The sequence below is a fragment of the Salarias fasciatus genome, chromosome 3, assembly GCF_902148845.1.
Source record: "Salarias fasciatus chromosome 3, fSalaFa1.1, whole genome shotgun sequence".
NCBI classification, from domain to species: domain Eukaryota; kingdom Metazoa; phylum Chordata; class Actinopteri; order Blenniiformes; family Blenniidae; genus Salarias; species Salarias fasciatus.
Window position 1 is genome coordinate 26,964,849 of NC_043747.1, and position 26,704 is coordinate 26,991,552.

At 47.2% G+C, this 26,704-nt stretch overlaps 1 pseudogene; it reads left to right on the forward strand.

Moving 5' to 3' along the window:
- LOC115381039 (NACHT, LRR and PYD domains-containing protein 14-like) overlaps positions 1-26,704 on the forward strand; it is an 88,935-nt pseudogene that overhangs the window by 30,170 nt on the left and 32,061 nt on the right.

Sequence of the window (26,704 nt, forward strand, 5' to 3'; positions counted from 1 at the left end):
GTAAGAGTGGACATGTGTCTCTGAGGGACTGGTTTGTTGGACTGGTTGTGTTGTAGAGTCAGGAAAGTTTGTTGTTTGTGTGAAGTCTCATTGTTGTTGTCTTTGAGCAGGTGTTGGTCTGCAGCAGCTTCTGGATGAACATAAGAAGAGTCTGAGGAGGAGATGTGAACGTGTGACTGAAGGAAGTGATGAAGCAGGAGGAGGAAGCCTCCTCAACAGGATCTACACTGAGCTCCACATCACAGAGGGACTCAGTGAGGAGCTTCAGAGGGAACCTGAGCTGAAGCAGCTGGAGACAGCTTCCAGGAAGGAGAGCCTCCATCACACTGCCATCAGGGTTCAAGACATCTTCAAAGCCTCGGCCCAGCAGCTCAGACACATCCGAGTGGTTGTGACCAGCGGCGTGGCCGGCAGTGGAAAAACCTTCTCGGTGCACAAGTTCAGTCTGGACTGGGCCGAGGGCCTGGAGAACCAGGATGTCAGTGTGCTGGTGGTGCTCTCCTTCAGGGAGCTGAACCTGCTGGGAGAGCGGCCGTACAGCCTCCTCTCGCTGCTGGGTGTTTTCCATCCCACGCTCCAGAAGCTGACGGCAGAGGAGCTGGCTGTCTGCAAGCTGCTCTTCATCTTGGACGGCCTGGATGAAAGCAGACTTTCTCTGGACTTCAGCAGCAGCCAGCGGCTGCTTGACGTCTCCCAGCAGTCTTCAGTCAGCCTGCTGCTCACTAACCTCATCCGGGGGGATCTGCTGCCCTCGGCTCGGGTCTGGATCACTTCCCGACCGGCGGCGGCCCATCAGATCCCTCCAACAAGTGTGGACAGACTGACAGAAATGCGAGGCTTCACTGACACCCAGAAGGAGGAGTACTTCAGGAGGAGGCTGAGTGATGAGGAGCTGAGCAGCAGAATCATCTCCCACATCCAGACATCCAGGAGCCTCCACATCATGTGTGGAATCCCAGTCTTCTGCTGGATCACTGCTACAGTTCTGGAGCACATGTTGAGCAGCGAGCAGAGAGGAGAGCTGCCCCAGACCCTGACTGACATGTACTCCCACTTTGTGCTGGTTCAGACACACAGGAAGAAGCTCAAGTACCATGAAGGACCTGAGACGGGTCCACAGGAGCTGACGGAGGTTGACAGGGAGCTTCTTCTGAAGCTGGGCAGGATGGCCTTGGAACACCTGGAGAAAGGAAACATGGTGTTCTACCAAGAAGACCTGGAGCAGTGTGGTCTGGATGTGACTGAGGCCTCGCTGTTCTCTGGAATCTGGACTCAGATCTTCAGAAGAGAGTCTGTGATCTTCCAGAAAGTCGTCTACAGCTTCGTCCATCTGAGTGTTCAGGAGTTTCTGGCTGCAGTCTTCATGTTCCACTGTTTCACCAGCGGGAAGACAGATGTACTGAAGACCTTCATCGGAGAGGAGGATGAGGATTAGGATTTTGCATTTGCATCTTGGATCTTTCAGATCGAGGATGATGATGATGATGATGATACTTTCCAGTCTCTGGACAAATTCTTGATGAAGGTCCTTGAGAAATCCCTCAGGAGTCAGAACGGCCACCTGGACCTGTTTGTCCGCTTCCTTCATGGCCTCTGTCTGAAATCCAACCAGCGACTCTTAGAAGGTCTGCTGGGTCGGACAGAGATCAGTCCAGAAACCATCCAGAGAGTCATCCAGAACCTGAAGGAGATCTACAGTGATAAAATGTCCCCAGACAGAAGCATCAACCTCTTCCACTGTCTGACGGAGATGAAGGACCTCTCAGTCCATCAGGAGATCCAAGAGTTCCTGAAGTCAGAGAACAGATCAGAGAAGAGACTCTCTGAGATCCACTGCTCAGCTCTGGCCTACATGCTGCAGATGTCAGACACGGTCCTGGATGAGTTGGACCTGGAGAAGTACAACACATCAAAGGAGGGACGACGGAGACTGATCCCAGCTGTGAGGAACTGCAGGAAGTTTCGGTGAGTCCACATGTCCTGATCAATATCTCAGTGATGTTTGTAGGAAGTCCTTCCTGTAGTTACTCTGTGGAGATGTTCCTCAATGATCGGTCATGAAGAAACTCCAGCTACAACAAATGATGATTTTGATCGTCAACTCATCAGATCATGGAGCACAAACCATGAAAAGGCTATTATTGAGGTATTCAAAATTAGTTTTTTTTTGTTCTATAGTTTCAATTGATTACTTAATTAACCCATTCATCCTTCTTCAACCGGTTATCCGGGTCCAGGTCTCAGGGGCAGAAGTCTAAGCAGAGATGCCCAGACTTCCCTGTCCCCAGACACTTCCTCTAGTGCTTCCCGTAGGACCCCAAGGCGTTCCCAGGCCAGTCGAGAGACATAGTTTCTCCAACGTGTCCTTGGTCTTCCCTGGGGTCTCCTCACGGTGTGACATGCCCGGAAAACGTCCCTCGGGAGGTGTCCAGGAGGCATCCTAAAAAGGTGACCGTGCCTCCTGAGCTGGCCCCTGTCAATGTGGAGGAGGAGCGGGCTCTCCTCCGAGCTCCTCCCTGGTGACTGAGCTCCTCACCCTATCTCTAAGGGCAATAGTATATGTCTGCAGCCGGATGCTGCACGAATACGACCCACACGAATACGACCCTACACTTCTGGCAAGTTTAGACCACTTTCTGAAGAGAGCGCCATCTACCAGAGCCTGCACGAATATGCCCTGAATGAATACTCCTCACATGAGAGCGCCACCTACCGTAGGCTGCACGAATACGCCCCGCACGAATACGGCCCTACCGCAATTTACGTTTTAAATTGGGTTCGGGTTAGGGATAGGGTTGTAAGTATATTTTGAGTGAATTCACCAATTTAAAATGTAAATTGCGGTAGTGCCGTATTCGTGCAGGCTTCAGTAAGTAGCACTCTCTTTAGAAAGTGGTCTAAACTTGCTGGAAGTGTAGGGTCGTATTCGTGCGGGTTGTATTCGTGCAGCATCCGGCTGCAGCCATAACCTTCTCTCTAAGGGAGCGCCCAGCCACCCTACTTAGGAAGCTCATTTCAGTCACTTGTATCCGGGATCTTGTCCTTTCGGTCATGACCCAAAGCTCATGACCATAGGTGAGGGTGGGAACGCAGATTGACGGGTAAATCGAGAGCTTTGCCTTTCGGCTCAGCTCCCTCTTCACGACAGTAGACCGATATGACGACTGCATCACTGCAGCGACTGCACTGATCCACCCGTCAATCTCAAGCTCCATCCGTCCCCCACTCGTGAACAAGACCCCAAGATACTTAAACTCCTCCACTTGGACCAGGGTCTCTCCACCGTTCTTCTTCCTGTCGAGGACTATGGCCCTGGTTTTGGAGGTGCTGGTCCTCATCCCTGTCGCTTCACTCTCAGCTGCAAACCACCCCAGTGCATGCTGCAGGTTCAGGTTCAGTGGAGCCAACAGGACATCATCATCTGCAACAAGCAAAGATAAAATCCTGTGGTCAAGTCGGACCCCCTCCGGCCTCTGGCTGCACCTAGAAATTCTATCCATAAAGATTATGAACAGAACCGGTGACAAAGGGCAGCCCTGCCAGAGTCCAGCATGCACCGGGAACAGGTCTGACTCATTGCCGGCAATGCGGACCAGACTTCTGCTTGTCGCCTGAACTTGTTTGGCGAACTCCCATGAACCCTTCAGCACCCAGCACCCTATGGAGGATATAGAGCTGGTCCAGTGTTCCACAAACAGGACGAAAGCCGCATTGTTCCTCCTGAATCCGAGGTTCGACTATCGGTTGAATCCTCCTCTCCAGTGCCCTGGCATACACTTTCCCAGGGAGGCTGAGGAAAGTCTATGCAGGGTACTGGAGAGGAGGATGGAGCCAGGCCTGGGGTTGGGGCTCGCAAGCGAGCGCCCGGTGGCCGGGCCTTTGCCCACGGGGCCCGGCTGGGCCCAGCCCAAAGGGGCAACGTGGGCCAACCCTCCGGCGGACCCAGCACCTGCCAAGGGAACCGTAGGGGCCGGGTGCAATGTGGTTTGGATGGCAGCCGATGGTAGGGTGCCCGGCAACCCATTCCCCAGATACAGGGACTGGCTCTACTTAATTAACAAAAATGAAAATCAGAAAATTTTGAAAAAATTTTTAAATCAAATTGATGTTTCAAAATGCCACTTATTAGTAGCTTTCAAAAAATTCTATATTCTCAAGTTATTTTCTCAAGCTTTCAATCTTCTTATTCCTGTTAGATTCATTGTGGTCTGTAATTCTTCAAATAAATTTGAAATGTTCAAGAACATTTTTAAGGGAGTATGAGTAATAATTGATTTTCTCCATGAATTTACAGTGTTCTACTTCACCAACATCATCATCAACTAGTTTGTACATGTTCAGTCCACCTCAGTGCGTACAAACAGGACAACCAATGCACTTTTTGAACTGAGCAGCAACTGAAGACACTTTTTGTTCTTCAGTGAAGTGTGAAGCCATGAGAGCTGTTCAGTCGCTCGGACCTCTGTCAGATGTTCAGAAACTGTTTTTCAAGGAGCAGGACATCCAACCCTGCTCCACACCTTCACTTCAACATTTAGAACTCAGGACATGATGAAAAAATCTGGAGCTCAATGTTCTCTCCTTCGTGTGCACATGAAGCCAAAGTCAAACGCTGAAGCTCTGATAGCAAACAGGAGGAATCCGACAGTGTCCTCTCTCAAAGCAACTTCCTGTCTTCTCTCTGTGTCTTTACAGACTTTTTCACTGTAGGCTGGCTGACTTTGACTATGAAATGATCTCCTCAGCTCTGAAGTCTGACCCCTCCCATCTGAAACATCTGGACCTGGGTAACAACAAACTGAAGGATTCATCAGTGAAGATTCTGTGTGCTGGACTGGAGAGTCCAAACTGTAAACTGGAGACTCTGAGGTCAGTTCACTGTCTGAAGTTAGTCTGTTGCAGTCAATGAATCAAGAGTTGTCCAGTCACAGGAAACTTTGCTTTGTTTCCTCATGTTATTTGTTAAACTCAGCTCATGTGTGTCCATGAAAAAGAGCAGAAGTCCTCGGTGTGTAGCTGCTGTGTGAGCTGGAGATCTGAGATGTGTGTGGAAAGAGCTCTTCTCCTCCTGTTGGCTTCAGCTGTTTGGACTTTACATTTCTAAACTCTTCCAGTCTGAACCTTCTTCAGATCTCAATGACTTCAGCATCAAATTTTGTCCTCTAATCTCACTTCTTTCTCTCTTTATTCAGGTTGGAGTTCTGCGGGATGTCAGAGATCAGCTGTTGTTCTCTGGTCTTCGCTCTGAAGTCCAACCCCTCCTTCCTGAAACATCTGGAACATCTGGACCTGAGTGTGAACCATCTGCATGATTCGGCAGTTGAGCAGCTGTGTGGTTTTCTGCAGAGTCCACTCTGTGGTCTGCAGACTCTGAGGTCAGACTCCATGTTTGAGTGTGTTTCAGTAAAGTTGTGTTGACACTAAAGGTCAGACATCAGGCTGATCTGAGAGTGATCCACACTGAGGATCTCCAGGAGAAACGGAGAAGAGGTCGCAGTGCTTGAATTTCATTTTCTCAAATGGGGCTGTTGGGGTGGGGTTAAAGGGATTGCCCCCCTACCAGTTTCACATGAGGAGAGATTTATACTCTTCAGGGGGAATAATATACTTGAGCCTAACTTTCAGTCTTCCATTGAGTTCCACTGAAAAGGGGCGGAGTCCACGAGGTCATGTGATGTATTCAATCCTGTTCTTCAATAATTTATTCCTATCTCATTGTAATCCAGACCACAGAAACCGAGTCCGCAGTGTATCCAGACCAAGTCAAAACCGAGACCATACCAAATTTAACTGAACCATTTTATTAAACACTGATTCAATGTAGTTTTTAGACAAGTGTCCTTATAACCTGTCTGGTTCTGTCCAAGACACACTGCGTTTAAAGCTCCTTTCCACCATCTCAGAAGTTGAGATGTTGTTCTGCCTCGTGATGTTGGAGGATGAACGACTCGTTCAAAACGAGCTTGTTGGTTGGTGGCTCCCCCTACTGGTCTCCTGTGAAAGCTCACTGTCGTAAACATTCACCCCCACCTCCGCGCACAGGGGGCGTCCCACTCCGATTTCCTTTTTTTCCACTGGTCAGACAAAGGTTTTTTCTGACTTTTGGTTCTGCCATCCGTGAGCACCTCAGGGTGGCGTTGCTCACGCTCGCAAGGGTTTCATGGTTTTTTTACGCACTTTTATACTTGTACTCCCATATGAGTGCCATAAACGAGGCTTGTTCTCGCGAGATGTAGTTGAGTCCGCTCCTCGGAACGTTGCAAGTGCTGTTTTCAGGACACAGACACCGGGGGGAGGGGAGTGACCGGAGAATCACTGCACCAAGTCTTTGTTTACCCACACAGGGATTCTAAAAACATTTATTGAGATAAAAAAAAGTTGCATAGTTCTGCTTTAAAAAAGAATTGAAATCATAAATAATTTCTGTGGTTTTTTTTTTACTGTTGGTGAAGATTTGTGCTCGTGCACCATGTTCACTCACATCCTGTACACCTCCTGGGGTTTGAGCCCCCCCAGTCCTTAAAGGGATACTTCAACATTTTGGCAAATTGGCCCATTTAGCGCAATTCCTTAGTCATTTCGAGCAGCATACTTCCTTTTTTTTTATGAGGGCAAGCTGTTGTTTATTCAGACGTGAGTCGGGGAAGGTTTTTGGGACGGACACAATGGAAGTGGATGGTATTTTTGGTTCCCCCTCGTCAAACTCATCAAATACACAATCCAACAACCCCAAAACACTTTGGTGGACACGTTATAATCCAGACAATCACTACGTTGTGAGATATTAATGCAAAATTACCAGATTGAGTTGTTTATGCGAAGATTGCTAAAACGGAACTACTTACTAAACGTGGTGTCTGGGCGTAGTGATTTCAAAAGAAAAAGTAGTTCCCAGTATTTGCCTCAGTGTCGTAACGCTACAATATTATTTGTTGGTGTTCCACAGCGTAGTGAATGTGCGGATTATAACATGTCCACCAAAGTGTTTTGGGGTTGTTGGATTGAGTATTTGATGAGTTTGACGAGGGGAAGCAAAAATACCATTCACTTCCATTGTGTCCGTCCCGAAAACCTTCCCCGACTCACGTCTGAATAAACAACAGCTCGCCCTCACCAAAAAAGTAAGTATGCTGTTCGAAATGACTAAGGAATTGCGCTAAATGGGCCAATTTGCCAAAATGTTGAAGTATCCCTTTAAAACCTACTGATGCCCCTGGCTGTCAACATGAAGACTCACTACTCACTGATCACTGAGCAGAAGCAGAAATCATTGGTGAATCATGTGACAGCAGTTTGATTCTTGGCTCTTTCAGAGTGATTACACACAATTTAATGAGTAACACTGCCTCATAATGCCTGGTCTCCAGACTGAGACTGGTCTTCAGTACAACACTACCTATGTCTGTTAAATTTGAATCATTATTGATCACTGAACGGTCTATAAATGTGATTCCCAACAATAGAACTGAGATGTGTGTGAAAAGAGCTCTTCTCCTCCTGTTGGCTTCAGCTGTTTGGACTTTACATTTCTAAACTCTTCCAGTCTGAACCTTCTTCAGCTCTCAGTGACTTCAAAATAAAACTCTGCCCTCTAATCTCACTTCTTTCTCTCTTTATTCAGGTTGGGTTACTGCAGTTTGTCAGAGATCAGCTGTTCTTCTGTGGTCTCAGCTCTGATGTCCAACCCCTCCCTCCTGAAACATCTGGAACATCTGGACCTGAGTAGGAACCCTCTGCAGGATTCAGCAGTTTCTCAGCTGTGTGGTTTTCTGCAGAGTCCACTCTGTGGTCTGCAGACTCTGAGGTCAGACTCCATGTTTGAGTGTGTTTTAGTAAAGCTGTGTTGACACCAACCTTGGCTGTTGACATGTCCTCCACTGGGCTCTGCTTCTGTTTGGTCTTCACATCAATTCAGCTCTCTCTTAAAGATCAAAGATCAAATCAGGGAGAAGAAGAACCGTAGTTCTTCGTTCAGTTCCTCGGAGCTCCAACCTTCTTCAGAAGAACAAATGAACAGCAAGGATCAGTCTGATCAGTCTCATCTAAAGAAGATTAACTCCTCACTTCAACTGTGATTTACAACTAAAGTTAGAAACAAATGACTCATCAAATGAAGAAGGATTTAGAATTCCTTGTAGAAGAAGTTGCAGTTGTTGAATTTCATTTTCCAAAATGGGGCCGATGGGGTGGAGGTAAAGGGACTGCCCCCTACCAGCTTCATATGAGGAGAGCTTGAGATACTGGTTTAAAGGTGTAATACAACATTTTGATTTCCGGGTGGATCACCTAAATAATTGGTGGGTCTGTTTGTCAATCATTCTGAGGAGCTGCTTTCGTAAGGCGGTTCTCCGTGCTTGCGTCCAATCAGCTTCTCACTTTTGCGCATGCGCATTCAGAGTGTTTATGTAGCCGGTGAGCTTCTGAGCTTGTACTTACCGATGGCGAGTCTCACAAAATGAAACTAACTGTTTCGGAAAAAAAGCTTTATTTATGAGCGAGGCGGATCGCAGAAACTGTAAACAGAGCCGTGCACGCCGGAGAAGAGGAGATCGCGCTCGCACAGTTCCGCGTTTCCTGGGAGAAGCAGGAGAGCCGGGCGGATGGTCTGGCGCATGCGCGTTGTTCAAAAAGTGAGTAACAGACGTGGGGCTTCGTCTTTTCGAGAAAATCGTGTATTCGACCTTTAAGTTTAGTCTGGATGGGCTGATTTTATGTGTGGATATACATTACAAACTGAAAATTAACACGGTTGATAGACAGCAGCTTCTCTGCTGACATTACTGTTAAGTTGCCATAGACCGTAGAATGGCAACTTAACAGCAATGTTAGCAACGTCCCCACCCTCACCTATGGTCATAAGCTTTGGTTCCTGATCAAAAGGACAAGATCCCGGATACAAGCGGCTGAATTGAGCTTCCTCCGTAGGGTGGCTGGACGCTCCCTTAGAGATAAGGTGAGGAGGTACTCCTCCAATCGAGAGGAGCCAGCTGAGGAGGCTCGGGCACTTCTTTAGGATGCCTCCTGAACGCCTCCCTGGGGGGGAGTTGCTGGAGAGACTACGTCTTGCGGCTGGCCTGGGAACGCCTTGCGATCCTCCCTGAAGAGCTGGAGGAAGAGTCTGGGGACAGGGAAGTCTGGGCATCTCTGCTGAGACTGCTGCCCCCGCGACCCGGTACCGGATAAGCGGTGGAAGATGGATGGATGAACCGTTGAATTAATATTGAGGGTCGGGGTAACGCCACGCTACATTTGTGTGTCTCTTCATGGTTGGACATTAATTTTTAGTTTTCCCTCGAAGAAGAGCAGTGTGGTACAGCTGGCCAGGACAGTTAGAGGATAATATTCCAGCAGTGTCGTCCCAAATAGACACTTCCCAAATAGATGCATCCATTTGTAAAAGATGCATTTCAGGACAATTTCTGGTGAAGATATTGTTGTATTATCAGCTCATCACCACAGAAGCCCTGAAAACACTTTATTTGTCCTCTGTTTTAACCTGATCATGAGCCATTTGGGACGCGTCCATCTCAGACGTATCCAATCCAATCCAACTTTATTTCTAAAGCACTTTAAAAACAACAGAGTTGACCAAAGTGCTGAACACGACAAATAAAATTACAGTAAAAAGAACAATAAAATAGTAAAAAAACAGACATAAAAAGTCAAACAACTCTTCCTGTATTGAAAGGCCAGGGAGAAAAGGTGAGTTTTAAGAGCGGACTTAAAAACAGGAAGTGAGTCTATCTGTCTAAGATACAAGGGTAGATCATTCCATAGATTTGGACCCACACTGGCAAAAGCACGGTCTCCTCTAGTTCGAAGATCCGTATCGAGAGTAGTCAGCAAGGACTGGCCTGCTGACCTAAGATTGTGCCCCGGGACATAGGGCTGCAGCAACTCTGATACTTGGGAGCGAGACCATGAAGACATTTAAAACAAGTAAGACAATTTTAAAATCAAGATGATAAGAAACAGGGAGCCAGTGCAAGGGCTTTGAAATTGGTGAAATGTGCTCTCGCTTTTTAGTGCCTGTTAAAAGCCGAGCAGCAGCATTCTGAGGCTGATCAGACCATGTTCAGGCTGTTTACAGTGTATTTCCTGTTCCATGGTGAATGTCAAACTTGGTGGTGAGGCTGTGACCACACCCTCAGAGTCTTGAGGAAGATTTTGATGAACTTCACTCACCAATACAGTTTCTGTTAACTGGAAAAATTTCAGGGCATTTGATATCATCTCCGAGGCCGGTGGTTCTCAATAGGAGGCCCCCGGGCCGCATCTGGTCCATCGGCCTCCTTGTTTCCCCTGAAGTGTAATTCCTGCACATGGTTTGGTTTGGTTTGCACGAGCATCATTGTACGGTTTTATCGCTCTAACTCGCCTAGATTGATAACTCCCACCGTAAAGGGTGTGCTGACCTAATGACACAGTGTCTACTCACGCCTCGGACACTCCAGAACTGTTCTTTCATCGTATTTATTGAAGAAAACACAGTTTATCCAGCCAGTGTGGTAGAAATCAACTCAGCGTCACCGGTCAACATCGCCGACTGATTGAAAGTAGATCCGGCACGTAATATAAGCGCGGATGCATCACAGCGTGCCCTATTTTTCCAGTATAATTATGCAGAAACATAGGAACATAATAAAATTTCTACATAAACACAGGGAGGAAACACCAGTAAAGATGAATATGAATTAAACAATGATAATAATATAAGAAAATCCACACACCTCCCACTTGGGCTACGTGTCATTGACAAAGTAGGCCACAACAACAATAGGATCACGGAATGAAGCACAGAACATGTTAAACCTTTAGGTATTGAAATAAAACAACAGCATACACTGAATATTCTGGTTCAAGATATTTGCAGAATTAACAGTCTTAAGTTCTGTCCAGGTACTTAGGGTGGAGCATGAAGTCCCTCTTGTTCCTCTACTGGCAGCAATACCACCAGCCTTCTTACATCCCTGTGAAGGATGGTGGAAGGACAAGGCTCCAAGTCTTTTGTTGCCTTGGATGGGCCGATGGGGTGGCTACAACAAGTCTTCACCTCGACATCTCGGACAACACCCTTACCATCAGGGTGCGCCTCCACAACACGACCCAGCCTGAATCGTCCCCGGAGGGCGTTTTGGTCCGCCACCCAGACCAGGTCACCAACAGACACATTCCTGGCTGGGGCATGCCACTTCTGTCGCACAAACAGGTGAGGTCCTGCCAGCTGGCTCCAACGTCTCCAGAATTTGTTCACTTCCACCTGGACTGCGCGCAGACGACTGAAAGGGTAGGCAGGGAATTCAAAACCCTGGTTGTCACCTCTGGGCCCTGCACGCCCCAACAGTAAGGAGTTTGGCGTTACAACATCCACAGTCTCCTCTTGAACCTGAATTCTGGCACCGATCGGCCTCTCATTGGAAAGGTTGGCAGCCAAGTAGAGGAGGGTTTGGAACTCCAAAGTCGTCAGGTTACCATCCACACCAACGCCGCCCAAGGATCTCTTCAACACACGAACAGCTGCTTCCGCTGCCCCATTTCGATGTGGCGAGTCAGCTGGACTGAACTCCCACATCCAGTCAGTTCCAGTCACGGCTGCTCTCCTTTGGACCCCTTCTTTGTCGATTTCTGCCAGGAAGCCATAGAGGTCCTCCAGTGCTTGTTTGGCTCCCACGAAATTGGTACCCTGATCAGACCAAAGCTTCTTTGGGTGACCCCTCAAGGCAGTGAAACGTTGGTACGTCTTGAGAAACCCTTCTGTCGACAAGTCTTCAACCACGTCAGCATGGACTGCTCTTGAGGCCATACAACTGTAGACCACGCCCCAGACTTTTCTCCTTGTTCGGCGCTTCACCGCATCCCTGACTGTGTATGGGCCAAACAGATCCAGTGTTGTGTACTCAAAGGGGGCTGTTGGTCTCGTGCGTACAAGGGGGAGATCACCCATCACTTGAGTGCATAGCTTGGCTCTGCATTTTCTGCATTATATGCACGAGTCTATTACTTTGCGGGCGACTCTAGGACCTTGCACTACCCAGGCTCTTTTTCTCATCCGAAGGAGGGTGCCGGCAAGACCTTCATGGTTAGCATGGTGAGCTTCGATGGCAAGAAGGGTGCTGATCCACTCATTGCAGGGGATTAGTGGGACCCCAGGGTTTTCCTCATCTATGGACTGGACTCGACCATAGCACAATAGGAGCCCTGTTGCGTTGTCTTTGTTCACGACCAGACGGTTGAGCGTCGTGGTGGGGAAGGTTACACCAGTCTGAGCAGCGAGGCACAAGTCCTGAAATGCTTCATTGCGCTCCTGGACCGTGAGCACCGCCTCCCACTGTTCTTGCTTGCCAGCTTTACTCCTACCACTTAACCAGAAGTGTACAGCTCTGCGGACATAGCCCACAACCCCACAAAGCCTGGATAGGGAACTGAACCGTGAGAGGTCAACTTGATGTATGAGGGCCAAACCCCAACATCTTCTCCCATTGTAGGCTTTCAATGCAGTCGAAGGGGACCCTGTGAAGTCATCTGGCGGAGAGCCCTTAGCAGGAGAGAGTCCTGTGTTTATACCATCTTCAACCGTGGCAACAACACCTCCAGCACTGCCAGGACACGTTCCCTTCTTCGCCTGGGCCCTTGTCGTAATGGCAGTGAAAGCCTTCCTCTGGAGTCTACTCACAACTTCTCTGGTCCCAGACGCCACCTCCGCAGCAGACTTCATGGGCCACTCCTCCACCGGCTTGGTCAGAAACTCGGGGCCTCTCTGCCACAGGGAGTCACTGTTGAGCTGTTCAGGGGAACAGCCTCTTGTAACCAGATCAGCCACATTGCACTGGCCAGGGATCCACCACCAGTCATTCACAGGCCCAGCCTTCTGTATCTCTCCCACACGGTTGGCGAAGAAGGTTTGGAACCCGTAACTCTCACGCTGGATGGCACCTAACACAGTCTGGCTGTCGACAAAATGGTACCACCTGTCCACTTTCAACCGCCCATGTTTCAGAACGTACCTCTTCAAGCGGGCAGCAAAAACAGCTCCACAGATCTCTGCTTTCACCGCATCACCCTTCTGGTCAAGTGGAGTCAATTTGGCCTTTGACTCCACGAGCCGGGTAACAACACCTCCTGATGTTGCCCAACGCAGGTACAAAACTGCTCCATAAGAGTCACAGCTCCCATCTGAGAAGGTTATTCCCCAGGGTTTGCCCACCCAACCGGAGGGAGTGATGCACCTGTGAAAAGTGATGGCGCTCAGCCGAGCATACTCTTTGAAGAGCTCGATCGCTTTTACACGAAGCTCACGAGACAATGGCCTGTCCCACGTGTCTTTGGTCAATGGTCCGGCCTCCTGAAAGGCCCTTCTGACCAGGATGACACCCTTCTGCTTCAGAGGTGTCGCAAGACCGAGAGGGTCGTACAGCCCAGCTACCTGGCTCAAAAGCATACGGCGGGTAAGGGGATCTGGCGTGCTTCTCTCTACCTCCTCCATGGAGAGGTCAAGTCCCGTGCGCATCTTTTTCTTTCTTGTGGAGAAGTTAACGGCCACCATGAGAAAGAGCTTGTCTTCCCCCACATGGTAACCAACTCCAAGCGCCTTGTTGTCCTCATCTCGTAACTGGTTGGGCAGCACGATAGTGTCTGGTTTGGTTGGATCAACGCCTTGCCTCCCACTTTGACCAGATCGCACCCAAGGCTTGAGGTAAAACCCACCAGTTGCAAGAATGGTCTCAACCCCTTCAAGAATTTCACTCAGTCTCTGGGGGTCATTGTGGGATACCAGGATGTCGTCAACATAAGCGTTGTCAACAATGACATGTCTCTCATCCACTTTGTCTGCAAATTGTGGCAGGTGCGCAGTCTCCCTCATAGCTACCTGAGCAATACAACCGGCCGGTTTATCACCCATGTTCACCCGCACCACAGCATAGTCCTTGATGTCATCTGCTGGAGAGTCTCTCCACAAGAAGCGGTGGACATGGACCTCCTGATCTTCCAACCAGACCGAGTTGTACATTTTGGTCACATCACCAATTGCTGCATGCTCCCCCTCCCGGAAACGCAGCAGCACTGCCCGTATGGGGTTCAAGACATCTGGACCCTTCAGCAGAATGCTATTCAGACTGACACCTCTGAATTCTTGGCTACTGTCCCAGACAAGCCGCACAGGCGTGGAGACTGAGTGCGGATTGGGAGCCATCAGATGATTCACCCACCACACAGCCCCGTTCCATTTATCCATCACTGCCTCAGAAAGTCTCACTGCAGCCCCTCTGGCGACCATATCACGTACCTGCCTGGCATAGGCCTCCTTCCACGCTGGATCCCTCTCAAGGCGCTTTTCAGACTTTAGGAACGTCGCTTCAACAGCTTTGCGATTGTTAGGCAGTGTAGCAGGATCCTCCTTCCAGGGATATTTTGCATCCCAGTGGGGTTTGTCACTGTGCTTGTCACTCGCCTTGAACGTCAATCCTCCCCTGATGATCTCTAGCTCCCTTTCATCGGCGATGGACATCTCTTTTCCTCCAGGGGCACATTTTCCACAACGGCACCCACCGCACACAGGGTCACACGCAGCGCCGATGCTGTCCCACTGTAGCCACTTGACGATCTCAGCATTGCTTGCAGCTGTGGTTCTGACTTCCACTTTACTTTCCAGTCCCTGACAGTGGTCGTGGAGGACCTTGACTCTCTTGGATTCCGCCCTCATGGAGCATGCAAAGTGGGTTGATGAGTGGCATGCAGTTACCTCAACATCCTCAAACAGGTCCGGGTGCACACCACTGACAGTTTTACCCAGTGGACCATCCCACAACACCAGGTCACCGCATCTCATCATCCTTTGGGGGGCGAGGCGGCCTTCCCGGGTACTGATGAGTAACTCAATCTTTTTCGGACGTATTAGTTCCCCCGGTTTGACAAAACCCGGGAAGAACTTTTCCAGGCGCTCGGAATCCACTGCTTGGTCCATTCTAGCGATCTCTTCCAGACCGTAGCAGACCATCTCATGAAGTCGCCAAGTTCCTTTCTTCGTGGCCACTTTCAGACTCACAATGTACTTCTTTGTTTCTACCTTCACCTCCATGCCACCTACGCCATACACGACCAGTGTGATTGGGTCACCGAGTAAGCCAAGTCTCTCAGCCGCTTGGTGGGTAATATAGTTGGTGTCGGAAGCAAGATCAATGAGAGCTCCAACCCAGTCTCCCCTCCTGGTTGTGACATCCACCAACATCATGAGGACTGGATGCTCTTTAATCCCATCGTCATCCACTTGACCTTTGCCGGCACATGCTGTTGCAGATGCTTTATTTGTGCAGGCCTTACGAACAGCCTCCAGCTGTTCTGGGGTCAGACCTAGACTGGCGAACACAGCCTCTTGTTCTTCGGTCGGGCCACGGGGTTCTCTCCTCGTTTCCACTTTTGCCCCCCCTTTAGCTGTGACCTTTTTGACAGGGGATTTAAGGCATAGGAAGAAATGATGGTCTGAAGATGCACCACCTTTCTTGCATTCATCAGCACGACACAAGAAGTTTGTATTACAAGGACCATCACTTCCGTGTAGATCGAGGCATTTAGGGCAAGCCTTCATCCTTTTCACTTGAACCCTCCTCTCTGTTGGGGTGGATTTCTTGAATGTTTTACAGCGATACAGACGTCCTGTATGACCCTCTTCACCACACAAGGTGCAAGGATTTTGTTCTCCTTTAGACTCACTTGCTGTGGCCTTGGTGAAGGAACGTTTCTCTTGCTTTCGATCTCCCAGCTTCTCCCTCGGCTTGCCATGGGAGATCAGTTCACTTTCCCTGACGTAGCTTGGCCGTCGAGTTGACTGTAACTGCTCCAGTTGCACCAGAACTGTCTTCTGATCTTTCAGAAACTGCCACAGTTTGTCAAACCGGTTACGTGGATTGACATTATTAGCTGCATCACATCGATACAGAAGCCACCTCTCTTTCATGCTCTCTGGTAGCTTGCTCTCAAGTGACCGAATCACCAGCTGATTTTTTATGGCATCTTCACAACCTAAGTCGATGAGGTCCAACAGAGCTCTTTCCACAGCTTGGATCAATTGCAGAGCCTCCCTCGGTTGGTTGTTACGCACGGTTGACAATCCCTGCAACTCCAATATGATGTCGTCTGCTATTTGTGACATGTCCCCATAACAATCCTCCAAAACTCGGAAGACTTCAATAGCAGTGCGGCAGTGAGACAACCTGAGCTCGCTTTTCACTGAGTCAGATATACTGTCCAGGAGATGAAAGAGCTTGCACTCGGGGGAGCCAGTGGGTTCTGCTAAGGCTTGCAGTGTCTCCCAATTACTCTTCCAGCGCCAATACCCCCTCCTGTCTCCAGAGAATTTTGGCAGACTCAGAGGTGCAAGAGCAATCCTTGGTCCCACTGATCCCTGAGAAGCGGCAGACCCACTCCGCCCGGCTCCAAAGCTGTCTGGCAGCATGGCGTGCGCTCCTCTCTGCTGCTGCTGTGGTGTGCTGGAGAAGTCAGGTACGAAAGCTGGACTCATGTGCCACTGGGATGGTCGCCCTTGTGGTGATGGTTGGGGGGCACGTGATGGAGCACCTGAATCTTGTGCTTCACTAGGACAGTCCATGTGACCACCCAGTGCACTGTCACCTGTAACAATGGCTTGGTTAGTGGTGGAGCCAGCACCTGCACTTTGTGCACCACCATCTGGAGCAGCATCGCCGCCACCACCAACAGTAGGCGGATCAACTGCTGTATCAGTAGTAGTTGCTCCTTCTCCATCAGCACCACCCTCATCTTCTCCACCATTTTCGTCCTCCTCATTTTCAACGCAAGACATGTTACTTGGATTGCTGTGTGCATACCTTTTGCGCTCATGCCTGTTTTCCAGTGCAACAAGAGTGATCCTTCTCTTCTCCTTAAAGTCTTTGAGGCAGGTACGCATGACATTCACCTCCTTCTCTGGAACGTAGCGGTCCCAGCACCTTACAAAGTCCTCCATTGCTTCCAGTCTGCTTTCCAGAGCAGTGTGCACTGAATCAAACTGCTCAGAAGTCATGTGACGCCCCTGGGATGTATCAGCCTGACCAATCACGTTCTCCAGATCTGCTTTTAGACTGTCTAACTGTCCTGATACACAGCGGGTCCAAGCAGTCTCTTTTAATTTTTGGTCTGTCTCTTTGTACTTTGCACGGCACTCTTGCAGTTTTTTCTTCACATCAACTATATCAGCTGCAAATCCACTTTCATCTTCTTCTTCCATAACAGCAATAAAGTCAAAACTCTTGTTACAGACTTCTTCATAACAGTCTTTCAGTGCCCTCATTTCAGACCTCAGATCATGCTCATTAAAGAGATCCACATTAAACACAGCAGCATTTAATCTCCGATTGAAGATCCCCTGTGCAGAAGATCGTGCCTTCTTCAGCTCACCACAGTCCGCCATGGTTGTCTGAGGCGCCCTCTGCTGGCCGGAGGTATGGGGTGACGACTGCACTTCCGGTCCGTGCAGGCAAGATGGCGCCGACTTCCGGTAGCTTAGCCGCTAATGTAGCTGCTAACTTAGCAGCTACCAAACGTTTATTTGCAGCGATCGGCTTATCCTATGCCGTCGCGCTAAACAGTCACTGTCAAAGTCACTCAAAGCATAGTAGTAGACCAACCGATGTCTTGATGATGGCTTTAATTGAGCGCGAAGCGTCGTCGATCGGCCGGGAAGCTCCACCGGGCTCCGTCTAAATGCTGGCACGTTGCTTTCAACACTGTCCGACCTCCGCTTCTCCGTCACGGGGCAGGCTTAGTGATTTCTACTGTACGGTTTTATCGCTCTAACTCGCCTAGATTGATAACTCCCACCGTAAAGGGTGTGCTGACCTAATGACACAGTGTCTACTCACGCCTCGGACACTCCAGAACTGTTCTTTCATCGTATTTATTGAAGAAAACACAGTTTATCCAGCCAGTGTGGTAGAAATCAACTCAGCGTCACCGGTCAACATCGCCGACTGATTGAAAGTAGATCCGGCACGTAATATAAGCGCGGATGCATCACAGCGTGCCCTATTTTTCCAGTATAATTATGCAGAAACATAGGAACATAATAAAATTTCTACATAAACACAGGGAGGAAACACCAGTAAAGATGAATATGAATTAAACAATGATAATAATATAAGAAAATCCACACAATCATGTATGTGTCAGGTTTGAGCAGAGCTGCAACCCTGAAACAGGTAGACAAGAGACACACCAGCAAAAGGAAGCAGGCAGAGACAGACATGAGTTTTCCTCATGAGGGGAGAGACAGCTGACTCCATCAGGGCAGCTTCCTTCATCTCCGAAGACCTGCTCACCTCCAAGCTTCTTATTAGAAAATTGGTGGGTGGTTACAACCGATAGTATAAATTCCTTTCTGGTTACACAAGCTTACAGTAATTTTCTACGATATGCATAACAAGGGCATTGGCATGCTATGCCATGAGTATCATTGCATGATAAGTCAGTAAGTGTCAGCATGAAGCAATGATAATAACTACCTTTTTCCAACAGTATATTTTTTCAATTTCTCTGAGCAATTCCAACAGTGTCCTTCACCCCCCATGCTCTTGGTTTCCGACAATAATTTTCATTTCATTCTTCATTTGCTCTTCACCATGCCCATGGTCTGGAACACAAACATCTCACTGACAGACAGAAAGCCATACACTTGAACAAAAAGAAAGACAAACACTTCAACAAAAAAGGGGAAGAACCCCTTTCAAAAAGGCACCCAATCTACAAATAGTTCTCATGTTTGTGGACTGAAACAAACAAGTCATCTTGTACTTGGAGGGTTTTTTCTATAATACCAAACAAAATATTTTCTTCTTGAAGCAGTTATTTCTCTATCCGTACACTCGAGCACGACATGCAGTTCATCACTCACAGAGTTAGCATTACATAGATTACAGATTCTTAGTTTTCTTTCCAGTCCTTTGCATCAACCACTGACCTTTGGAGTCCTTGTATTATTTGTTCTAAAGTTGCTGATGACCTGCCTATGCCTCGCGTTTTCACAAAGTAAATATTTCTCTGAACTGTAGTTTTCTTTTATCTCTGCATAAAAGTCACAGGAAGTCCTTTCTCAAATTTCACTTTGCCACTTTTGGATGTGTTGGTCTTTCAGTATTCGTTCCACAGTCAGTTTGAGCCAGAGGATGGAGCTGAATGACTGTGTGGTCCAAATGTAGGACATACCTCAGTCATCCAGAGTCCTCTTGACCTGGTGGAGCCATGGAGAGATGAATTCTCTTGTTTTAATTGATTGGAGAAGATAATTATAAATTCGTTTTATAAATTTTGTGTTATTGCCTTGCATAATTCTTCCCCAGTACCCAATCATTCTTTGTTTAACAGTGATACCTATGGGGAACCTACCCAGTTCTCCATATATCATATTGTTGCAGGTCTTTGTTTTCACTCTCAGCATGTTCTTTAAGAAGCGCAGGTACAGTCTTTCAAGTAACTCAGTAGTTTCAAATCCCCAGACTTCACAGGCATACAGCATAACTGAGGTAACCAGCTTGTCAAAGAGATCTAAAATGACCTCTAGTGACAAGTCATGTTTTCTGCCCTTTGCCTGGACAGTGAATATTGCATCATGCAACCCTTTAATAGCTGGCTTCAATGACCCATTATGTTTCAATGTAACTCCTAAATATTTGAAACAAGGCACAACCTCTAGCTGATTTCCATCACACATAAAGTTAAATTCATTGGCGTGATACTTCCTGTGGCCGAATACTGAGATTTTAGTTTTTGTGCCTTGTTAGAATTCATAGTTCATTTTATCTTATCACATCAACAAATTGGCCCCCAGTTTCAATGAAAAGGGGCGGAGTCCACGAGCTCATGTATTGGATCCTGTTCTTTAATAACCTATCTCCAGTGTTGCAGTCCAGACCACATAAACCCAGTCCGCGGTGTATCCAGACCGAGTCAAAACTGAGACCACACCAAATTTAACGGAACCATTTTATTCAACACTGATTCAGTGTAGTTTTTAGACAAGTGTCCTGACAACCTGTCTGGTTCTGTCCAAGACGCACAGTGCTTAAATCTCCTTTCCACCATCTCAGTAGTTGAGATGTTGTTCCGCCTCGTGATGTTGGAGGATGAACAAATCGTTCAAAACTCGCTCATTGGTTGGTGGCTAACAGCTAAGCTAACAGCCTGCTGCTTTTACGAAGTGTGGCCCTTAAAGGTCTAATACAGGATTTTCTTGAAAAGACGAAGCCAAACGTCTGTTACTCACTTTTTGAGAAACGCGCATGCGCCAGACCATCCGCCCGGCTCTCCTGCTTCTCCCAGGAAACGCCTATAATGGCGGAAGTGTGCGAGCACGACCTCTTCTTCTCCGCCGTGCACGGCTCTGTTTACAGTTTCTGCGATCGGCCTCGCTCATAAAGCTTATTTTCCGAAACAGTTACAGTTTCATTATGCCAGACTCGCCATCGGTAAGTAGCTACTAGCTGAAACCGAAGCTCACGGCTACATAAACACTCTGAATGCACAACACGCAGAACGTGATTGGGAGCGAGCACACAACGGCTTGATCGAAAGCAGCTCGTCAGAATGATTGACAAACAGACCCACCAGGTATTTTGATGATCCACCCGGAACACAAAGCAAATAGAAAATCTTGTATTACACCTTTAAAGCAGCAGGGAGCTCACACAGCACAGCAGGTTATTTACTGTCGCAGAGGTTTTCAAACACTGATCACTGAGCAGAAGCAGAAATCATTGGTGAATCATGTGACAGCAGTTTGATTCTTGGCTCTTTCAGAGTGATGACACACAATTTAATAAGTAACACTGCCTCATAACGCCCGGTCTCCAGACTGAGACTGGTCTTCAGTACAACACTACCTATCTCTGTTAAATATGAATCATTATTGATCACTAAACGCTCTATAAATGTGATTCCCAACATGAGCACTTCTCCTCCTGTTGGCTTCAGCTGTTTGGACTTTACATTTCTAAACTCTTCCAGTCTGAACCTTCTTCAGCTCTCAATGACTTCAACATAAAACATTGTCCTCTAATCTCACTTCTTTCTCTCTTTATTCAGGTTGGAGGGCTGCAATTTGTCAGAGATCAGCTGTTCTTCTGTGGCCTCAGCTCTGAAGTCCAACCCCTCCCTCCAGAAACATCTAAAACATCTGGACCTGAGTGTGAACGATCTGCAGGATTCAGCAGTTGAGCAGCTGTGTGGTTTTCTGGAGAGTCCACTCTGTGGTCTGCAGACTCTGAGGTCAGACTCCATGTTTGAGTGTGTTTCAGTAAAGTAGTGTTGACACTAAAGGTCAGACATCAGGCTGATCTGAGAGTGATCCACACTGAGGATCTCCAGGAGAAACGGAGCTTCTTCTCTGGTCTTTAGTCCTGTGACTGTGGCAGAGCCGTGTGCAGCTCCACATTTCAAAGCTTGCTAGAAGAAGAAAGGAGCTGCAGTGGATCATTGACTGTGAACCTCTGACACGCTCCATGTTGACCTTCAGCTTTCAAAGCAGGCTGATCTCTCCTGGATCAAGCTGTCACTGATCTCCCAGCTGGAGCTCCAAACTCTCAGCAACTCTGCAAACTCTGGACTTGTTGGCTTTCTGTCCAGTAACCTTGGCTGTTGACATGTCCTCCACTGGACTCTGCTTCTGTTTGGTCTTTTCATCAATTCAGCTCTCCAAATGATCAAAGATCATATCAGGGAGAAGAAGAACCATAGTTCTTCTTTCAGTTCCTCAGAGCTCCAACCTTCTTAAGAAGACCAAATGAACAACAAGGATCAGTCTGATCAGTCTCATCTAGAGAGGATTAACTCCTCATGTCAACTGTGATTTACAACTAAAGTTAAAAACAAATGACTCATCAAATGTGGAAGGATTTAGAGTTCTATGTAGAAGAGGTTGCAGTTCTTCAATTTCATTTTCCCAAATGGGGGGGTGGGGTGGGGTTGAAGGGATTGCCCCCTACCAGTTTCACATGAGGAGAGATTTATTCTCTTTAGGGGGAATAATATGCTTGAGCCTAACTTTCTGTCCTCCATTGTCCATTCATATGTCAGAACAACAGACGGCTAAACTCTTCTCTTCTTTCTCTCTGGGCTGCATCAGTGGCTCCTCTTCTCTCCATGTTCTCGTCCGGGGGGGTCTAACGTGTTTTAGTTCAGGGGCCACATCCAGCTCAGTTTCATCTTGAGTGTCCCGCAGCAGTAAAATAGAGATAAAATGATCTTTAAATTGAAATTTTAATTTTTTGTTGTTGTGGTGCAGAGTATACATGATACAAATGTGTATTTTCACAAAACAAAACAATTTCTACAGAAAATCTCGACAATCTCAACAAATAGATACTTTCCAGATGATGCTTCCCTTTGTAAAAGATGCATTTCAGGGTAAATTCTGGTCAAAATATTGTTGTATTATCAGGTCACAGAAGCCCTGAAAATACTTTATTTGTCCTCCGTTTTGCCGTGATCATGAGCCATTTGGGACGCGTCCATCTCAGACGGATCCATTCATAAAGATGAATTTCCGGACAAATTCTGGTCTTGATCATTTTGCTTTATCAATTCCAGTAGTGTCCTTCACCCCCCGATGCTCACGGGCTCGGACCCTAATTCATAGTTCAGTGTATCTCATGATATCCACTTAATTGGGACTCCCTTGAGAAAGAGGTTTTTAATCTCAGTGGGACCTACCTGGTTAAATAAAGGTTAAATAAATAAAAAATAAATTGGCTGTGATCCTGGATTGAATCTGAACCTTCTTCAGCTCTCAATGACTTCAGCATCAAACTTTGTCCTCCGATCTCACTTCTTTCTCTCTTTGTTCAGGTTGTGGTACTGCAGGATGTCAGAGACCAGCTGTTCTTCTGTGGCCTCAGCTCTGAAGTCCAACCCCTCCCTCCTGAAACATCTGGATCATTTGGATCTGGGTTACAACCCTCTGCAGGACTCAGGAGTTTCTCAGCTGTGTGGTTTTCTGCAGAGTCCACTCTGTGTTCTGCAGACTCTGAGGTCAGTTGACTGTCTGTTCCTGTTGTAGAAGGAGAAATGTTTGTCAGCAGCTGTGATCTGAGACTCTGATCCTGCAGTGAGAGAGTGGACTGAGCTCAGCAGCAGCTGACTGGTGTGTGTGGACATGAGGAGGAGTGTGAATGTTGTGCTGACATGTGGATGATGTGTGTGATGAAGATCCACAACTACAGAACAGCTCATTGATCAGGACTCAGTAATGTGGAGCTGCTCATTTCTCCATCAACACATCTGATTGGTTCCTCCTCAGTGATTCTGCTGCTTTCTCTCTTTATTCAGGTTGGACAGCTGCAGTTTGTCAGAGATCAGCTGTTCTTCTGTGGCCTCAGCTCTGAAGTCCAACCCCTCCAATCTGATGACCCTTGACCTGCGTTCAAACCAGCTGCAGGCTCCAGATGTGCAGCAGCTGGTTGATCTCCAGCAGAGTCCAGACTGCAGCCTGCAGACTCTGAGGTCAGTAGATGGTTGGAGTGAGTCCATGCTGCTTTCAGCAGGTTTGGACTAAACACAGTCAGTGTGAGAACAAAGATCCAGTGTTTGACTCTCAGTGAGGCTGTGAGAGGAGAACGCTGAGCAGCTTCAGGATTGGACAGCAGAGGACACACGGTCAGCCAATCAGAGGAGCCACAGGCTTGTTGTGTTGGTGTGACAGTGGTGGTCCTTCATGAGCTCTGAGCTGCTGACTGCTGCTCTGAACAGGACTGAAGTCCTCACTGCTTCACAGAGACTCTGATCATCTCCTCTCTTCTCTCTGCAGGTGGAGCAGATGGCAGAGCTTCATCCAGCAGTGAGTGACAGAGGAACCAGCAGAAGATCTGCAGTGTGAAGAGCTGTGAGAGTCCAGCATCGAACCAGGGTTCCTCTGGATGTGACTCACTAGTTACCAGGAGAGTTCCATGTTAAAACAGTTGCAGATCTGTTCCAGACAAAGACAGATGGTGTTTGACTCCATGAATCAGTTTATAAAAATGACAGACTTCAGAGCTTTGCTTCAGTAACAGTGAAGCTCCTTTTCTGACCAAATCAAATGATTCCTGGATTCCATCAGTGGATCCTGAACACTGTGTCTACATATCCAGGTCTGGAGTCAAGAAGTCAAGTCTGCTTCAGAGAATCTGCCTGGGATTGGAAAATGGCTTGTTTGCAGAAAAAAAAAAAAAGCTGATGAACAAAAAGAAATTCAATTTGGTTTCGATATGCCTGTTTGTACATGTGTGTGTGGGTGTGCAGCGGGGGTGGACAGCACCGTTTGTCTGCTCTCGATGTGTGTGTGTCTTTGTCTGGTTGTTTGTTGATTTGTGTGAGTGTGTTCTGTCAAAACCACCTGTGAGCTGGCTCCGCCTCCCAGGCCCCATCAAGGAGGAGAAAGACCAGTTGGAACTCACCACCTGGTCCATGTCCCCAGCCGGCTGGGTGTGGGGGAAACACCTGTGTTGCAGCCTTCCTGCACATGAAGCAGGTTACAGCTCTCCCGAACTGGTTATGAAACGAGGTGTTCCTCTCTGGGATTAATCTGTGCAAAAGAACAACTGTGGATGGACAGCTGGTAAGCCCTGCAATAACCGGGGGTTGTGTCAATATCTCTGCTGGCTTAAAGGAGAAATGTTTGTTCTGGAGTGCCTGGGACATTTTGGTTTCAAATGCAAACTTGAAGTTTCATGATTTTTTTTTTCCCCATTAAACTGCAAAGTTTGTGCTGATCACAAGATTTAAACAAGAATCAATACTTATTTAAGATGCTGATGAAGTTTAAGTGGAAAAAGTCACTAAAAAGGAACTTTAAGAGAACGCCCTGTGGAAACGCTTTTGATGTATTAATGCATTTGTTTGCTACCTCTGTTTAAACTAAGTTAAAGTTTTAAGATTACGTCAATATTCTTTAGTTCTTGATAGCCAGATCGTTATTAATCGTCATAGTACTTTGAATGCAACTGTGACCGAGTAATTTGTCAACCAAAAAAATGTCCAAAGAAAATGAAACCTGGATACCCAAAACAATTACTATAGAGCTCTCTAAAAAAGAAAAGTTAAAAATGTGATCCTCAAGTGGCATGTGTGCTGGATGACGGTGCTGGACCTGTCCTGGGACCCTGAGGTAACGGCTTGACTCCGGTCCACTCGCTCCGTGAGCAGGAAGACCGAAGTGATGACTTCAAATGTGAAGTGCAAGACGGCTCGTGGAGACCGACTACTGCTCGGTCATGTCTTCTCCCCACGCAGTGTTCAAGCAGTGCATGCGTGTTTGTGTGTGTGTGTGTAGTAGTAGTAGTAGTAGTAAATTTATTTCAGGCGAAATGTAACCATAGTCACAAAGGACAAGCCATTTTCAAACAAAAACAAAATGGGCGAAAACAGAAAAACAAAAACAAAAAAATAAATAAAAAAATAAATAAATGTCCTGTACACTAAATCAGGCTGCCTGAAAGGGAGTGGGGAGAAGAAAAAACTTTTAACCCCACCCCAATCCACATTTCTCAATCACAACCACTGCCGCTTCTACCAACAGAAAAAGAACAAAATAAGCCGAGTTTGAAATCATAAACTTAAACGTGTATACATCCTTGTTGAAAAGGATGTATAAAATTCTTTACTGCTAAGCTCATGCGCACTGTGAATCGAATTAGAACTTCTGTGAAATTAACTTGTGTTACAATGCTGCATTGTATTATTGACACCAGGCACCGCCACTTCAATTCCCTTCATACCATACCCCGTTCGTACAACCACACATAAGCGTATGTGGATTAAACAGATTAACTCGGTTTCAAAATGTGCCAAAAAAAAAAAGGAAAATAAAAAAATAGACCAACTTATTGGTGTCCTGCACTGTGCATTAAAAGAGGCAAGATTTGGATACTGCTGTCAGAAGAGGGTACTCTTCAAACACCAGTCCGCCTCTTGCTAATCCTATAGATATTTAAATGTGCTGTTAGTGGCTTTGTGTGTGCTGAACTGTGCATTAAAAGGAGCAGGTGGTTTAGGTGATCTGATACCAGCAGGAAGTCTCAGTCGCCTCCTGCTCGCCCTATCCTTTGTGTATTTAATTTCCTCATTTTTCTAATTGCTGAAAGACTGGCACAAAAAGGGATGGTACTTGAGACTGAAGTGTGTGTGTGTGTGTGTGTGTGTGTGTGTGTGTGTGTGTGTGTGTGTGTGTGTGTGTGTGTGTGTGTGTGTGTGTGTGTGTGTGTGTGTGTGTGTGTGTGTGTGTGTGTGTGTGTGTGTGTGTGTGTGTCAGAAAAAAATCTGAGACTCCATTAAGTTGACAGCTCAGCACCATGGACAGCACCCTGCGTGCAGGCATGTGGGTGAGCTTCAGGAAGCCAAAATATTCAACTGACTGTATTCTTCAGCACTGTGGAAAATGCAATTTTTACTCTCAATATATGTGTGTGTGTTTATTTGTCCGTGTGTGTTTGCTCCAGTGTGTAAGACAGAAAATGCTCAATTCTGTTCGTTGTTTTAGTTCAGAACCATGGACAGCTCCATATTTCCGTTCAACTTCGGTGCCATTGTCTATTTGTTTGTCCATTTCTGTGTGTGTGTGTGTGTGTGTGGGGGGTGGGGGGGGATAATTTTGTTTCTTTATTATTCAATCAATCAGAAAAAGTTTTGCAACCAAAAAAGAGAGTTGAGGCCAAAAAGCATGAAGTTG